This window comes from Arachis ipaensis, chromosome B04 (genome assembly GCF_000816755.2).
Source record: "Arachis ipaensis cultivar K30076 chromosome B04, Araip1.1, whole genome shotgun sequence".
Lineage (NCBI taxonomy): Eukaryota > Viridiplantae > Streptophyta > Magnoliopsida > Fabales > Fabaceae > Arachis > Arachis ipaensis.
This window is the reverse complement of record NC_029788.2, coordinates 55949496-55966137: the sequence shown is the minus strand read 5'-3', so window position 1 is coordinate 55966137 and position 16642 is coordinate 55949496.

Below are 16642 nucleotides of genomic sequence, written 5' to 3'. Positions count from 1 at the left end.
CTTTGCAAACCAATTTGAGCCTATTTTACCCCTTTGTTCTTTACTTTAGCACATCATTAACTCTAAGCGGAAAACAATAATATCCTTAATTTGAATCCTTGGTTAGCTTAGACTAGTGAAAGTGCTCATGAATTAAGTGTGTGGAAAAGTGGGTTTGGAAACATTTGGTTTAAGAATTGGGTGTTATATATCTTTATTAAAATGTGAAAAAATGTTTAGGACGTGTTCATGCATTCAATACCTTAATCAAATGCACTGAAAAAAAAATAAAATAATATATTTATTAAGAAAAGAAAAATAGAAAAAAAAAGAAGAAGAAAAAAAAAGCAAATAAATAAAAAGGGACAAAATGCCCCAAAGTAAGTGGTGAAAGCAATGCATATGTACTATACTTGAAATTAGAATGCATGAATATGTGGAAAACATGGTTAATGGATAGTTAGATGTGGTATTATGATTACATGGATTGTCTAAAGTTAGGTGAAAAGTTTAAGTTAATTAAGGATTCAGATTTTAGTCCACTTGGCCAAATACAATCCTACCTTGACCCTAACCCCATTACAACCCTTAAAAGACCTCTTGATATGTGTATCTGTACATTAAACTTTTATTGATTGGTAGAAGAAAATCAAGCCTTAGAAATCAAGGTTAGTAGAGAATTGAGAGAATCGAACCTTAAACACTTGAGTAATTAGAGTGTATACACTACCAGTGAGGGTTCGATGCTCAATCCCTTGTTCCCTGCTTTCATGAGCTATTTTCTTCTTGCAAGTCTATTTGTACTTCATTTTCATGATTTGAATTAGTGAAATCAAGTTCATATTTCTTCTTGAAAGATTTGTTTACTTTTAACTAAGTAGGTAGAAATATTTTGCATGTAGTTGCATTCATATAGATAGGTTGCATTTCATATTAATCTACCATTCCTCTTCATCTTTATAGCTTCTCTTGAGCTTAGCATGAGGACATGCTAATGTTTAAGTGTGGGGAGGTTGTTAAACCACTATTTTATGGTTTATCTTGTGCTCAATTGAGTGGTTTTTATCAACTCTTTACCCACTTATTCATACTATTTGCATGGTTTTACATTTGCCTTCTTAATTATGTGCTTTGATTGAAAACATACTTCTTTGGCCTTAAGTTCCCTATGTTTAAATCCTCTCTTATTACCATTAGATACCTTGATATGTGTGTTAAGTGATTTCAGAGATTACAGGGCAGGAATGGCTCAGAGGATGGAAAGGAAGCATGCAAAAGTGGAAGGAATACAAGAAGTTGGAGAAATTGCTAAGCTGTCCAGCCTGACCTCTTCGCACTCAAATGGCTATAACTCTAGCTACGGAGGTCCAAACGACGCAGTTCCAGTTGCGTTGGAAAGCTAACATCCAGGGCTTCGATTTGATATATAATATGCCATAGTTTTCCTGACACTAGGTGACGCGAACATGCACTCCACATGGACGCGTCGCAGTGACGAAAATCAGCGTGGCAGATTTCTTCTCCAGCAATTTCTGGGCTGTCTCTAACCCAGTTCTCGGCCCAGAAAACACAGATTAGAGGCTATATAGTGGGGGAATGCATCCATTCATCATAACAAGCTCATAATTCATAATTTTAGTTTTAGATGTAGTTTTTAGAGAGAGAGGTTCTCTTCTCTCTCTTAGGATTTATATTAGGATTTAAAATCTCAACTTCTTCTCAGGTTCAATGTTCCTTTAATTTATTTTTCTACTTTTATTTTATTACTTTAATTGATATTTATCTTTTCAATTTGGCTTATGCTACATTCATGTTATGATTTTCTTAATTAATATTATTTGAGGTATTTCAGATTTAAGATTGCTTTGCTTTATTTACATTGATGCTTTTAATTTAATTTAGATATTTTCTCCCTTTTGGCTTGGGTTAAGTAATTAGTAACACTTGAGCTATCAAATAAAGCAGTGGTTGAAATTGGGAGTTTCTCCAATGACTCTAGTCTTTCCATAGGAATTGACTAGGACCTGAGGATTAAGCTAATTAATCCACTTGATTTACCTTCATAGTTAGAGGTTAACGTAAAAAAAAAAGAGAAACAGAAAAATATTTTTAGCATTGTATTTTATTTTCTGCTATTTAAATTTCTGAATGTCTTTCTTCTCCCCCTTTGTATTTCTTTATTTTGCTCGGGGACGCGCAATAGTTTTAAGTTTGGTGTTGTGGCTCTGCTGTTCTATTTGATTTATCTTTATGGCACCTAAGACCACCCAACCGTCCAAGAAAAGAAAGGGAAAGGAACCAGCAACCAGTTCTCATGACTCAAGGTGCTTCAAATCTAAATTACATGAAGAATATTTTTTTGATATAACTGGCAAGAGGCCGGTTCTACCAGAGGTACAGTTTAAGCTCCAACCAGATGAACTTCCAGAAATTACACGTGAGATTCGTAGAAGAGGATGGGAAGTTTTGTGCAATCCACACCCACAGGTGGGACAGTTGATGGTTCAAGAATTCTATGGGAACATGTGGATTACCTACAAGGATGTGTCTGGCATAAATGCAAGGGACCACAAAACTTTTGTAAGGGGAAGAACCATTGACTTCAGCCCAGAGACCATCAGACAGACCCTCCAGATGCTAGAGACTGAACAAGTATATAGAGATCAGCGGCTAGGACAAGTAATCGCTGACATTTGCATTCCAGGTGCACAGTGGATATCGGGGTGCGAGGGGAACCCGGCCATATCAAAGTAGGTGACTTGACGCCTTTGGCTAGAGGATGGCACCATTTCATTTGCCGGTTCATCATGCCCACGAGCAACCGGTCTAAGTGTACTGCGGACTGAGCAATCATGATCCACTGTATTCTATTGGGAAAGCCGATGGAGGAGGCGGACGTTATTGCTGATCAATTCTACCACATCGTCACCAACACCAAGGACAATGCTAGATTGGGCTTTTCACATCTCATTTTCTGCCTCTGTGATGCTGCCAGAGTGAAGATAGAGAATGACTTCCCTATCCCAACTGAGAAGCCCATCACAAAGAAGCAGCCGGAACAAACAAAGGAATATCGGAGGCACCCCAGAGAACAGGCTGGAGAAGGAGATGAAGAAGAGCTGCCTCAGGGACAAGATCAGCCACCACAGGAGTATTGGCAGTAGCTTGCATCCTCCATGGAACAGATGAGGGTCGCCAATGACAACCGCTGGCAGCAGTACATAGCGTCTGTTGATGAGATGAGAGCCATACAGAATAGCCGATGGGAGCATCTCTGTACATCCCTTGATGAGATTAGAGCGGATCAGTGCTCTCAGCGATAGGAAATTCAGCAGCTGAGGCATGATTACAGCCGTCTGAGAGGACCTTACGGAGCTCAACCCGAGGAGAGAGATCCCCATCAAGGAGATTGAGGTGGCCCAGTTCCTTTTCATCCTCATTATCATTTTACTGTTATTTTTATGATTAGGTTCCTATTTCATGTTTATTTTATTATTGCATGATCAGTGGTTATTTCAATTCCTAGGTTCCAGTTAACTTATTGCCTATTTTGTTAGTTGATTTTCTTTTTATGTCAAAAAAAAGGGTGTCTCATGTATTGCTCACTGAGCTTGAAAATCAAAAGAAAATAAAGAAGTGATGTAATGCATGAAAAGAGTGAGTTTATATTTAAGATTAGTCATATTTACTTAATTGTGGTGGTGTTATTTATAATTCTGAATGAATGACATAAACAGAGCATATTTGAAGTTGAATCAAGGGATGTTGATGTATGAGGAATAGGGATTTAGAAAATTATTATGACTTCTCTGAAATAAACAAAAATTTAATCCTTGAAGCAAAAGAGACAGCAAAATAAGCATAAAAGTAAGGTCCAAGGCTCTGAGCATCAATGACTAGGGAGTCTGAAATAATCAAAAGCTCAAAGAGTTGTTTTCCTAGTTATATGCTTATGGTATTCTTGTTTCAAGTAACCTTTGAGACAGAATATTTAGAGTCGTGACCAAATGCATTCAGCAGAGTATGCAAAGACTTTGAGCACTACTGTCTGGGAGAAACTGAAAGAGCAATCAGAACTTAGAAAGAGTTTCCCAGTCAAGTGCTTGTGGTGTTTCTGTGTCAAGTAAAACTTGAGACAAAATATTTAAAGTCACAGCTAGGCTCAAACTGCAAAGCACCAAAGAAAAGAGAATTAAAGTAAATTTTGCTGTGTTCAAGGATTAAACTGGAGTATAAAGATCAGAGAATTCATAATATGATCTGTATTCCAATTCCGAATGACACTAACATTCTTCTGATTCAAAGGAGAGTGAGATGCCAAAACTGTTCAGAGTTACAATGAATAAACCCCAATTTAAGAATAGACTTGAGTATGACTAAACTCTCACTTCTCATGTAAATTCACATCATAATCATGCACTTATTTTGGTTGCTTGAGGACAAGCAACAACTCAAGTTTGGTGTTGTAATGCGTAAGCATCTTATCTATCTTTTCCTTGTGAATTTGCACTTAAATTGCTAAGTTTAATCAAAATTTAAATATATTTTAGCCACTATGGATGCTACTTTGTGTTGTGTACAATTCTATTTATTTCAGGTAGCATTCGGATAGATTTGACGGAGTTTTGTAGCAGAAAAGGAAGAAAGCGAATGATGCGGTCAATCCTGACCTCCTTGCACTCAAACAGGAATAACTTGAGTTACAGAGATCCAATTGATATGATTCTAGTGGCATTGGAAAGCTAACTTCCAGGGCGTTCCAACGATATATAATAGTGCATATTTCTTTTCCAGCAACCTCTGCCTCCTCCACGTTGAACTTGGCTCCTTCCAAATTCAGCGTGGATTCAAAGGAAAATCGTGGAATTGTCACTGCCTCCTCCATGCTGAACTTGAAAATTTCCAAGTTCAGCGTGGACCCAATGGAACACAATAAAGACGCCTCTGCTTATCCCATGTAAGCTTGAGGTTTTTCAAGTTTAGCGTGGATCCTAACAACCAAGTGGTCCCCAGGCATTCAAGAAAAGCTGTGAACGAAGCCAGATTTATTTTGATTGAATTTTGTATTTTATTTTAAAATAGGAAAAGATATTATTTTAATTTTAGAAAATATATTTTACATTAATTAGGATTAGATATAAAAGGGAAAAGAATAATTTTTTCTCTTCTACCTCATTCCAAATTTACAGTTTACCAAAATTCTATTTTCCACTCTAAACCATGAGCAACTAAACCTCCAATGTTAAGGTTAGGAGCTCTGTCTATTGTATGGATTGATACTATTATTTTTCTATTTTAACTTATGTACTGATTTATAATTCAAGAATTGTTTTCATTCCTTGTTTTATGAATTTGGGTGGAACAGAAGTATGACCCTTGTTCTAATTGAGTTCTTGTATAACTTGGAAAAGCTCTTTACTTGAACAATTGCTTGAAAAAATATTCTCTTTAATCTCTAATTATCTGGACTTAACGGGATACGTGACATATAATCTTCTTATATTTGGGTAATTAGGATTTTCGTGGTATATAAACTAGAATTGAACTTCACCCTCTAATTGGAATTAACTGACCAAGGAATTGGCAGTTGATAAATTTTACAGGAGACTAAAAATGTATAAGGAATTAGGGTTTAGTCACATATAGTTTGCCATTAATTAAATCTTGCATGATTAAAATATTTAGTAAGAAAAGTCAATCCGGAAAATAGATAACTCTAAAGCCTTAACTGTTTCTCCATATATTATTCACAACCAATTTACTGCTTGCTTATTTAATTCTCTGATTTACTGTTTAATGCATTTGAACCTTCAAACACTATTTTTTGCTTGTCTAACTAAGTAAATTAATCAACCATAGTTGCTTAGTCCATCAATCCTCGTGGGATCGACCCTCACTCACCTGAGGTATTACTTGGTACGACCCGGTGCACTTACTGGTTAGTTTGTGGTTTTAAATTCCGTACCACCTGATAAGCAAAAGTCAAGAGGCATCAATCAGAAATCTTGAAAGGCACATGGGACAAATGGCTAAACAAATTGTAGAGATGGGTGAGAAGCGAGCAAATGCTTTCCCTAGTGACACAGAAGACAACCTTAGAGACAAAGGAAAAGCTACAAAATAGGAGGAGTGCAAAGTAATCACACTAAGAAGTGGGAAGACTATAGGAAAAGAAGCCACCATTTAGGAAGAACATGAAAAAAAAGTTCCAAAAGAAAAGATAGAGGAGAGAAGTGAAGAGGATCAGAAGATCAAAGACTCACAAATCTCAAAGGGAGACAAGAACGTCCTTGAATCACAGCCACAAGAGAAGAAGGAAGAGGTGAAGCCATATGTCCCCAAACTGATGCTAAGAGTACATGATGAGCACCTAGTGTTCCATATCTTCAAGACCCTGCATGAGCCTACTCAAGAAGAGGAATGTATGAAGGTTGATGCCAGAGATCCAAACTTGAAGGAGGTACTCAATGAGCCAACTCCAAAGCTTCTAAGCCTATGCTTGAAAGATAGAAAAGAAGTAGAAATGGTGCAACAGGTTCAAAGAGTCAAGGAGGAACTACAATCGAAGCCCCCATATGAGACCCTCAACAAGAACCTTCCAGATATTGAGCCACCAAAGCATGAATCTTCTCCCGAAAAAGAGAAGAATCCTAAAAAGAAGGTGCCAAGAGGGTGGAAAAGCAAAACGATCCCCACTGAAGGCTTCTCACCAGGGGATAAAGTGATGTTAATCTACCAACCAATGGAAGCGTCTGCACACCTATCTAGATACTATACTGTGAGCAAGATCCTTTCACTTGAACACATAGAAATCATCAAACAGGATACCGAAAGAAAGCTCATAGTGAGAGGAGAAAAGTTGAGGCACTATGATCATTAGCCTCCTTGACAAGGGACACCCGTCAAGCTAATGACGTTAAAGAAGCGCTTGTTGGGAGGCAACTCAACCAGAGATAACTTTCTTTTCTTAAGTTGTTTCAATAAAAGAGTTAAGTAGATTTCTCTGTATTGCAAGGAGCTAAGTTTGGTGTTGGACACCAAAGTGATGACAATTCAAGGGTGAATGTGTGATACTAAGTTTAGTATTCCACCACATATTTCATTAAAACACATTGAAACCCTCCAAATAGCGTGACTAGTCACTGACTCTAAATAATCATAGAGACTACTTAACAGCTGTTTAATTTCTAGTTCATAGTTTGTTTTCTTAATAAAAGCACATGATATTTCCTGCATGTATTCAATTTGCTGCATATAGAAGTAGGCAAGGAACTATATTTAATGTTCACAGACCAACTTAAGTTCAGAAAATTACAAGCATACATGCATCCTAACCATCTCTCAAGTGCTTGGGGAACAAGCAACCGCTAATACTCTTGCAGGCAGTCTTTTCATCTCTTAGGGGTAAAATGCATCATCATGTGGAAAGACAAAAGAAAGACATGAGAGCCAAAAATGATGATGACAAGGAGAAACAAGTGGACACCAAGAGGTTGTATTGTCACTTGATTGTCTCTAGCTTAAATGTGTTAATGGAAAGTGAAATTGTACCCCTGTTGATCAGTGTCCTTTTAATCATGATTCATTTGCATTAGGTTGATTTTTTTATTTTGGCTTGCTGGTTTAAGTTCTTATATCATTTCATCTTGCTTGAATTGTATGCTTTGTTCCCAATGCTTCAATAGAAGATAGAATAAAAATCCTAAGGTTATGTGGTGGTACATGCTTGAGTACTTAGTAAGCTCACAAATAAAGTGGAAAGGTAGAGTGTTCCCTTAAGTATAGGTGATGAGCGGATAATTTATAAGCTTTTTGGCATTGTTTTTAGGTAGTTTTTAATATGTTTTAGTCACTTTTTATTATATTTTTATTAGTTTTTAAATAAAAATCACATTTCTGGACTTTACTATGAGTTTGTGTATTTTTCTGTGATTTCAGGTAATTTCTGGCTGAAATTGAGGGAGCTGAGCAAAAATCTGATTCAGGCTGAAAAAGGACTGCTGATGTTGTTGGATTCTGACCTCCCTGCACTGAGAATGGATTTTTTGGAGCTACAGAAGTCCAATTGACGCGCTCTTAATTGCGTTGGAAAGTAGACATCCAGGGCTTTCCAAAAATATATAATAGTTCATACTTTTCTCAAGGATAGATGACGTAAACTGGCGTTCAACGCCAGTTCCATGTTGTATTCTGGCGTTAAACGGCAGAAACAGGATACAAGTTGGAGTTAAACACCAGAAACAGGTTACAACCTGGCATTTAACTCTAGAAACAGCCTAGGCACGTGTAAAGCTCAAGTCTCAGCCCCAGCACACACCAAGTGGGCCCCAGAAGTGGATTTCTGCACTATCTATCATAGTCTACTCATTTTCTGTAAACCTAGGTCACTAGTTTAGTATTTAAACAATTTTTAGAGATTTATTTTGTACCTCATGATATTTTAGATCTGAACTTTGTACTCTTTGACGGCATGAGTCTCTAAACTCCATTGTTGGGGGTAAGGAGCTCTACTGTGTCTCGATGAATTAATGCAATTATTTTTGTTTTCTATTCAAACACGCTTGTTTCCATCTAAGATGTTCATTCGCACTTCAATATGATGGATGTGATGACCCGTGACACTCATCACCATCCTCAACCTATGAACGCGTGCCTGACAATCACCACGGTTCTACCTTCGATTGAATGAGTATCTCTTGGATTCCTTAATCAGAATCTTCGTGGTATAAGCTAGAATCCATTGGCAGCATTCTTGAGAATCCGGAAAGTCTAAACCTTGTCTGTGGTATTCCGAGTAGTATTCAAGGATTGAATGACTGTGACAAGCTTCAAACTCACAAGGGTTGGGCATAGTGACAGACGCAAAAGGATCAATGGATCCTATTCCAGCATGAGTGAGAACCGACAGATAATTAGTCGTGCGGTGATAGCGTACCTGGACCATTTTCACTGAGAGGACGGATGGTAGCCATTGACAACGGTGATCCACCAACACACAGCTTGCCATAGGAGGAATCTTGCGTGCGTGAAGAAGAAGACAGGGGGAAAACAGAGATTCATAAGACAAAGCATCTCCAAAACTCCAACATATTCTCCATTACTGCATAACAAGTATTTAATTCATGCTCTTTTATTTTTCGTAATCCAAACTGATAATTATAATTGATATCCTGACTAAGAATTACAAGATAACCATAGATTGCTTCAAGCTAACAATCTCTGTGGGATTCGACCTTACTCACATAAGGTATTACTTGGACGACCCAGTGCACTTGCTGGTTAGTGGTACGAGTTCTAAAAATTGTGATTTACAATTTCGTGCACCAAGTTTTTGGCGCCGTTGCCGGGGATTGTTCGAGTATGAACAACTGACGGTTTATTTTGTTGCTTAGATTAGGAAAAATTTTTCTTTTTGGGTGTAGAGTCTTCTATTATTGTTTTTGGTTGAAACTTTTTTTTTAAAATCCTTATTTTTTCTTTTTAAATTTTTTGAAAATTTTATAAACTGATAATTGAGTTTTTCTGTTTGAAGTTTAGTTTCATATTTTAAGTTTGGTGTCAATTGCATGTTTTTATTTTCCTTTAAATTTTCGAATTTGTGTTCATTGTTCTTTCTTGATCTTCAAGTTGTTCTTGCTATTTTTATTATTTCATCTTTAGTTTTTCCTATTTTATGATTTTTCTTGTTTTTCTTGTGCATTTTCGAATTATTAGTATCCAAAATATAAAAAAAAAAGTTTTTCTCTGTTTAATCCTTGCATTTGTTGAGTGTGTCTATGTTCTTGTGAATAGTTGCTCCTTTGAGTCTTTCTTTCTAAAATCTTTTCAAAAATAATTTTTCTTTGATTAAATCTTGTGTCAAGTTTTAAGTTTGGTGTTTCCTTGTTAGTTTCTATTTAATTTTCGAAAATTTGTTTTTGGTTTTCTAAAAATTTTAAGTTTGGTGTTCTTTTTTTATGTTCTTGAGTCCTTTGAGTCTTTGAATTTTTGTTCTTCGTGTTCTTGTGAATCTTCAAGGTGTTCTTGAGTCTTGCTTGTGTTTTGATCTTAAAATTTTTATGTATGGTGTTCCTTAGTGTTTTTCCTCCAAATTTTCGAAAATAAGGAGCATTAGATCTAAAAATTTTAAGTTTTGTATCTTTTTATTGTTTTTCTCTTTCCTCATTGAATTCAAAAATATCTTTTTCCTTTATTTTAATTGATTTTTCGAATTTTCCTTTTAAAAATTCAGATTTTATTTTAAAATTTTTTATTTTATCTTATCTTAGTTTTAAAATTTCAAAATTCAAATCTTTTCCAAAAAAAAAAATCATATCGTTTTCAAAATCTTATCTTATCTTATTTCAAATTTCAAAATTCAAAATTCAAATTTTAAAATTCAAAATTCAAAATTCAAATTTCAAAATTTAAAATTCAAAATTTAATTTTCAAATTTAAAAATCAAATCTTTTCAAAATTTAAATCTTTTTCGAATCCTTATCTTATATTGTTGACTTTTCCAAGAATTCAAAATTCAAAATTTAAAATTTCAAAGTTCAAATTTCAAAATTCAAATTTCAAATTTCAAATTTTAAAATTTAAATTTTTTAATTTTTCCTTTACCATTCATAGACCAGATGCTAGAGAGACTAGCAGGTCATGAATATTACTGCTTTTTGGATGGCTATTCAGGTTACAACCAAATTATAGTAGATGCTCAGGACCAAGAGAAAACAGCATTCACATGTCCCTCTGGAGTATTTGCTTACAGAAGAATGCATTTTGGTCTATGTAATGCACCTGCAACCTTTCAGAGGTGCATGCTCTCTATCTTCTCTGATATGGTAGAGAAGTTTCTGGAAGTCTTCATGGATGACTTTTCAGTATTTGGAGACTCATTCAGCTCATGCCTTGACCATTTAGCACTTGTTCTGAAAAGATGCCAAGAGACCAACCTAGTTTTAAACTGGGAAAATGTCACTTTATGATGACTGAAGGAATTGTCCTTGGGCATAAAATTTCAAAGAAGGGAATAGATGTGGATCAAGCTAAAGTGGAAGTAATTGAGAAATTACCACCACCTGCTAATGTTAAGGCAATCAGAAGCTTTCTGGGGAATGCAGGATTCTACAGGAGGTTTATAAAGGATTTTTCAAAAATTGCAAAACCCCTGAGCAATCTGCTAGCTGCTGACATGCCATTTGTGTTTGACACAGAGTGTCTGCAGGCATTTGAGACTCTGAAAGCTAACCTGGTCACAGCACCAGTTATTTCTACACCAGACTGGACTTTACTATTTGAACTAATGTGTGATGCCAGTGACCACGCCATTGGTGCAGTACTGGGGCAGAGGCATAACAAGCTTCTGCATGTCATTTATTATGCTAGCCATGTTTTAAATGATGCCCAGAAAAATTACACAACCACAGAAAAAGAATTGCTTGCAGTGGTTTATGCCCTTGACAAGTTTAGATCATACCTAGTAGGATCAAAAGTGATTATGTACACTGACCATGCTGCTCTTAAATATCTACTCACAAAGCAGGATTCAAAACCCAGGCTCATAAGATGGGTGTTGCTTCTGCAAGAGTTTGATATAGAAATAAGAGACAGAAAAGGGACAGAGAACCAAGTGGCTGATCATCTGTCCCGGATAGAACCAGTAGAAGGGGAGTTTCCCCCCTCTATTGAGATCTCTGATACCTTTCCAGATGAGCATTTGTTTGCCATTCAGGAAACACTATGGTTTGCAGACATTGCAAACTATAAAGCTGCAAGGTTCATACCCAAGGAGTATAGCAGGCAACAAAAGAAAAAATTAATTATTGATGCAAAGTACTACTTGTGGGATGAACCCTATCTCTTTAAGAGATGTGCAGACAGAATAATCCGTAGGTGTGTGCCTAGAGAAGAAGCACAAAAGATCTTATGGCATTGCCATGGATCACAATATGGAGGCCATTTCGGAGGTGAGCGAACAGCCACCAAGGTCCTCCAATGTGGCTTCTACTGGCCTACAGTCTATAGGGATTCCCGAAAGTTTCTACGTAACTGTGATAGTTGCCAAAGAGCTGGTAATCTGCCTCATGGTTACGCCATGCCTCAACAAGGAATCTTGGAGATTGAGTTGTTTGATGTATGGGGAATTGACTTCATGGGACCTTTCCCACCATCATACTCAAACACTTATATTCTGGTGGCAGTCGACTATGTAGCAAAATGGGTAGAGGCCATTGCCACACCCACCAATGATACTAAAACAGTGCTGAAGTTCCTCCAGAAACATATCTTCAGCAGGTTTGGTGCCCTTAGAGTACTAATCAATGATGGGGGCACTCACTTCTGCAACAAGCAACTTTACTCTGCTATGGTCCGGTATGGAATTAGTCACAAGGTGGCAACTCCATATCATCCACAGACAAACGGGCAAGCTGAAGTCTCTAATAGAGAAATAAAAAGAATCCTGGAATGAACTGTAAGTACTCGTAGAAAGGATTGGGCGAGAAGCTTGGATGATGCTCTGTGGGCTTACAGAACAGCATTCAAGACTCCTATAGGAACATCTCCATACTAGCTTGTGTATGGTAAGGCCTGTCATCTGCCCGTGGAACTGGAGCATAAGGCCTACTGGGCAACCAGATTCCTAAACTTTGATGCCAAATTAGCTGGAGAAAAAAGATTGCTCCAGCTAAATGAGCTAGAGGAATTCAGACTCACTGCTTTTGAAAATGCCAAGCTTTACAAAGAGAAAGCAAAAAGGTGGCATGACAGAAAGCTGTCATCTAGAGTCTTTGAACCAGGACAGAAGGTTCTGCTATTTGACTCTAGGCTCAGGCTATTCCCCGGGAAACTGAAATCCCGGTGGAGGGGACCATATGTGATTACAAGTGTGTCACCATATGGCTATGTGGAGTTTCAAGACATTGATTCTAATAAGAAGTTCATTGTTAATGGACAGAGAATCAAGCATTATCTTGAAGGCAATGTTGAGCAAGAGTGCTCAAGGCTGAGGCTAGATTAAAAGCTCAGCAAGGTCCAGCTAAAGACAATAAAGAAGCGCTTGTTGGGAGGCAACCCAATGTTATTTAACTATATCTATTTAGTTTCCATTGCTATTTTATGTTTTCTGTAGGTTGATGATCATGTGAAGTCACAAAAACTACTAAAAAATCAAAAACAGAATGAAAAACAGCATTAAAAATAGCTCACCCTGGAGGAAGAGCTTACTGGCATTTAAACACCAGTAAGAAGCAACAAGCTGGCGTTTAACGCCAGAAAGAAGCATCAAGCTGGCGTTTAACGCCAAAAACAAGCAGCAGTCTGGCGTTAAACGCCAGGATTGCACACTAAGGGCATTTTGCATGCCTCAATGGAGCAGGGATGCTAAGTCCTTGACCCCTCAGGATCTGTGGACCCCACAAGATCCCCACCTACTTCACCATTCCAACCATTTCCCTCCCATACCCACCCATTCACACACCTCCTTCTCCTCCACTTTTCCTTCTACTCCTTTCTATCTTCTTTTACTCGAGGACGAGCAAACCTTTTAAGTTTGGTGTGGAAAAAAGCATTGCTTTTTGTTTTTCCATAACCATTTATGGCACCTAAGGCCGGAGAAACCTCTAGAAAGTGGAAAAGGAAGGCAGTTGCTTCCACCCCCGAGTCATGAGAGATGGAGAGGTTCATCTCAAGGGTCCATAGTTCAGTGGTAGAGCATTTGACTGCAGATCAAAGAGCTATGAGGAAGGAGCAACAAAGACAAGGAAGAGACATAGAGGAGCTTAAGAGCACCATTGGTTCTTCAAGAAGAGGAAGACGCCACCCTCACTAAGGTGGACCCGTTCCTTAATCTCCTTGTTCTTATTTCTCTGTTTTTCATTTACTATGCTTTATGTTTATTTATGTTTGGGTCTTATTAAATGATCACTAGTATCTAAGTGTCTATGTCTTAAAGATATGAATGTCCTATGAATCCATCACCTTTCTTAAATGAAAAATATTTTCTGAAAAAGAAAAAGAAGTACATGAATTTTGAATTTTAAAATAGTTTAATTATTTTGATGTGGTGGCAATACTTTTTGTTTTCTGAATGAATGCTTGAACAGTGCATATGTCTTTTGAATTTGTTGTTTATGAATGTTAAAATTGTTGGCTCTTGAAAGAATGATGAAAAAGGAGAAATGTTATTTGATCATCTGAAAAATTATAAAAATGATTTTTGAAGCAAGAAAAAGCAGTGAAGAACAAAGCTTGCAGAAAAAAATTGCGAAAAAAAAAGAGAGAAAAAGCAAGCAGAAAAAAAATGCCAAAAGCTCTTTAAACCAAAAGGCAAGAGCAAAAAGCCAATAGCCCTTAAAACCAAAAGGCAAAGGTAATAAAAAGGATCCAAGGCTTTGAGCATCAGTGGATAGGAGGGCCTAAAGGAATAAAATCCTGGCCTAAGCGGCTAAATCAAGCTGTCCCTAACCATGTGCTTGTGGCATGAAAGTGTCAAGTGTAAACTTGAGACTGAGCGGTTAAAGTTGAGGTCTAAAGCAAAAAAAAAGAGTGTGCTTAAGAATCCTGGACACCTCTAAGTGGGGACTCTAGCAAAGCTGAGTCACAATCTAAAAAGGTTCACCCAATTATGTGTCTGAGGCATTGATGTATCTGGTGGTAATACTGGAAAACAAAGTGCTTAGGGCCACGGCCAAGACTCATAAAGTAGCTGTGTTCAAGAATCAACATACTGAACTAGGAGAATCAATAACACTATCTGAATTCTGAGTTCCTATAGATGCCAATCATTCTGAACTTCAAAGGATAAAGTGAGATGCCAAAACTGTTCAGAAGCAAAAAGCTAAAAGCCGCGCTCATCTAATTAAGATTGATCTTCATAGATGTTTTTAGAATTCATTGTATATTCTCTTCCTTTTATCCTACTTTGTTTTTAGTTGCTTGGGAACAAGCAACAATTTAAGTTTGGTGTTGTGATGAGCGGATAATTTGTACGCTTTTTGGCATTGTTTTTAGGTAGTTTTTAATATGTTTTAGTCACTTTTTATTATATTTTTATTAGTTTTAAAATAAAAATCACATTTCTGGACTTTACTATGAGTTTGTGTGTTTTTCTGTGATTTCAGGTAATTTCTGGCTGAAATTGAGTTGGAAAGTTGACATCCAGGGCTTTCCAGCAATATATAATAGTCCATACTTTGCTCAAGGATAGACGACGTAAACTGGCGTTCAACGCCAGTTCCATGTTGCATTCTGGCGTTAAATGCCAGAAACAGCTTACAAGTTGGAGTTAAACGCCAGAAACAGGTTACAACCTGGCGTTTAACTCTAGAAATAGCCTAGACACGTGTAAAGCTCAAGTGTCAGCCCCAGCACATACCAAGTGGGCCTCAGAAGTGGATTTTTGCACTATCTATCATAGTCTACTCATTTTCTGTAAACCTAGGTCACTAGTTTAGTATTTAAACAACTTTTAGAGATTTATTTTGTACCACATGACATTTTAGATCTGAACTTTGTACTCTTTGACGACATGAGTCTCTAAACTCCATTGTTGGGGGTAAGGAGCTCTGCTGTGTCTCGATGAATTAATGCAATTATTTCTGTTTTCTATTCAAATACGCTTGTTTCCATCTAAGATATTCATTCGCACTTCAATATGATGCATGTGATGACCCGTGACACTCATCACATTCTCAATCTATCAACGTGTGCCTGACAATCACCTCCGTTCTACCTTTGATTGAATGAGTATCTCTTGGATTCCTTAATCAGAATCTTCGTGGTATAAGCTAGAATCCATTGGCAGTATTCTTGAGAATCCGAAAAGTCTAAACCTTGTCTGTGGTATTCCGAGTAGGATTCAAGGATTGAATGACTGTGACGAGCTTCAAACTCACAAGGGTTGGGCGTAGTGACAGACGCAAAAGGATCAATGGATCCTATTCCAGCATGAGTGAGAACCGACAGATGATTAGCCGTGCGGTGACAGTGTACCTGGACCATTTTCACTAAGAGGACGGATGGTAGCCATTGACAATGGCGATCCACCAACACACAGCTTGCCATAGGAGGAACCTTGCGTGCGTGAAGAAGAAGACAGGGGGAAAGCAGAGATTCAGAAGATAAAGCATCTCCAAAACTCCAACATATTCTCTATTACTGCATAACAAGTATTTAATTCATGCTCTTTTATTTTTCGCAATCCAAACTGATAATTATAATTGATATCCTGACTAAGAATTACAAGATAACCATAGATTGCTTCAAGCCAACAATCTCCGTGGGATTCGACCCTTACTCACGTAAGGTATTACTTGGACGACCCAGTGCACTTGCTGGTTAGTGGTACGAGTTGTGAAAAGTGTGATTTACAATTTCGTGCACCAATAGGCTTAGTGTGCATTTTACAAAACCTTTGTGAATAAAAGATCCTTGTAAGAAAGAAAGAAAAAGAAAGAAAAAAAAGAGAAGCTGGCGTTAGTGGCCAAGTTAGCCCACTAACGCCAGTACTAACGTTGGCAACAAAAGGAGAAGAAAACAATGAATAAGCTAGGCACCAATAGCTTGAACCTAGAGATATATGCCTGTGATATTTTTGTACTAGGATATACTTGGATGATTAGGTTCTAAGGAGTGCTTCATCACTTGATAACTTGGGTTAACTAACCCAGGATTATCAACCAAA